This window comes from Oratosquilla oratoria, chromosome 32 (genome assembly GCF_046742065.1).
Source record: "Oratosquilla oratoria isolate Oo_2021 chromosome 32, ASM4674206v1, whole genome shotgun sequence".
In the NCBI taxonomy this organism is placed as follows: Eukaryota; Metazoa; Arthropoda; class Malacostraca; order Stomatopoda; family Squillidae; genus Oratosquilla; species Oratosquilla oratoria.
In genome coordinates this window covers 18812985-18815484 of record NC_134808.1, presented here as the reverse complement: position 1 = coordinate 18815484, position 2500 = coordinate 18812985, and positions in this window count along the sequence as shown.

Genomic DNA, 2500 nt, shown 5'->3' with positions numbered 1-2500 from the left:
TGACTATCAAATTTATATATTAATACAGAGAGGTTGAAAGTAAAAAGACAATAAAAATGAAAACGACAATACGAAATGAATATTGCTGATAAATCCATAGGGAATCCCAAAGAATTCTATAGTTATATTAGAAATTAAAAGGTTGTTAGGAATCACATTGTTCCACTTTTATCTGTTTGAATATTCAAATGAAGGAATGTGTGGCATTTTAAACAATTATTTTAGCTCAGTATTTGTAAACGAAACACATTAAAGTGAACTCCAAACTGAAACCTGTGAGAAAAAAACTAGGGTAAACCTACTCACTACGTTAAAAAATAAATAAATAAATAAAAGGCGTATTTAAAAACTAAAAATTAATAAAACACCAGGGCCTGAATGTTGGCATCCAAGAATCTTAACGGAGATGAAAAATAAGATTGTTGTTCCATTAGAAATTATTTTCAAGAAATCCATCATATCCGGAGATGTCCCAAGAGAATGGAAGCTAGCTAACGTTACTCCCATATTAAAAAAAAAAAAAAAGTGACAAAAAGAAACCAAATAACTATAGGCCTATAAGTTTGACCTCAATCGTAGGTAAAATGATGGTAACAGTCATCAGAGAAGCTATCGAACATCAACCAGAAAGTAATTGTTTGATTAATGATAGCCAGCATGAATTAAGACGGAAACGTTCTTGCGCGACTAATTTACTCGAATTCTACAACATAGTTATCTCGAATTATGACAAAAGAAACAATATAGATTTAATATATTTAGACTTTGCAAAAGCTTTTGATACTGTCCCTATTAAGTTGGACTAATAATTGGTTGAATGATCGAAAACAAGGAGCTGTTTTAAATGGAAAAACTTCTGGATGGAAAAATGTTACAAGTGGAGTTCCTCAGGGCTTCGTTCTCGGGCCATTTCTATCCATAGTGTATATAAAAGATATAGACCATGGACTAAAATCTACTATTTCCAAATTTGCTGATGACACTAAATTATGCGGAATGGCAAATGATCATTTAAACCTATTAGATATTCAAGAAGAATTAAATTAATTACAGCAAGGGTCTGAAAAGTGGCTAATGAAATCTAACACAAGTAAATTCAAGGTAATGCACATAGGTAAGAATAACATTAAGAACGATTACAAGTTATTTGGAAATTTGTTAAGAAAGGAGAATAGTGACAAAGGATCTCGACGTAATTATCAGCAACGATCTGAAATTATCCAAGCAGTGTATTTCAGGCTCTGAGAAAGCAAATAAGATTCTAGGACTGATTACGCGAGCTTTTGATTTCAAAAACCCATCACTTATTAACAAGCTATATAAATTGTGAGTTTGTCCACATTTGGAATATGATGTTTCTGTATGGTCACCGAATCTCATTCAAGATATTGACAGACTGAAAAAGTAGAACGGCGAGCCACAAAACTGATTCCAAATATCAAAAATAAATCATACGAAAATCGACTAAACCATATGAATCTGTTTTACCTAAAAAAGTGTAGACTCAGAAGTGCTTGATATAGGAGTTTAAGATTCTAAAGGGAATTGAAATCATCAAAAGTGACAAAATTTTCACATTGAATGAGGATCAGAAGTGAAACAATGGTCTCAAAAAGTCTGGAAATAGGTTTAATTTGGAAGTGGGTAGAAACAACTTCGCAAACCGTGTAGTTAATGAATGGAATAAACTTTCTGCAGAGACAGTGCAATGTAGTTCATCTCGAAGCTTTAAGAATAATTTAAAAAACACCTGAGCAAGATGCTGTAATGACTATCATTTATTTTTTATTATTTATTTGTTTTGTTATCATTTTTCCATTTGTTTATTATTATAGTTTTGATTCACATTTATTATTAGTTGTATATTAGTTTTCTATCATTTACTATATACCATTTTGTTTATTATTTAATCATACCTATGCATTTATTCATGTATTTCATTTACTATTTATATTATCATAATTTTTATTTATTCATTTACTTATTTATCATTATTACTATTTTCACGCATTCAACCTAGATATAGGACAAAAGGTCTCCTGTCAGCATGCAAAACGTTGTAATCCCTTGTAATATATATGTATATATGTATTTGTATATATATACATATATATGTATATATATATATACACACATATATATATACATATGTATATAGAAAAATATATATATATATATGTATGTATACATAAATATATATATATACAAATATATGTACATATATATATGAATATATATATATATGTATACATATATATATATATATATATATGTATAGATATGTGTATATATATGTATATATATACATATATATATATACATATATTTATATTCATTTATATATATATATATATGTATATATATATATATATACATGTATATACATATATGTATATATATATATATATATATATATATATATATATATATATACTGTATATACATACATATATATATATATATATATATATATATATGTATATATGTTTATGTATATATC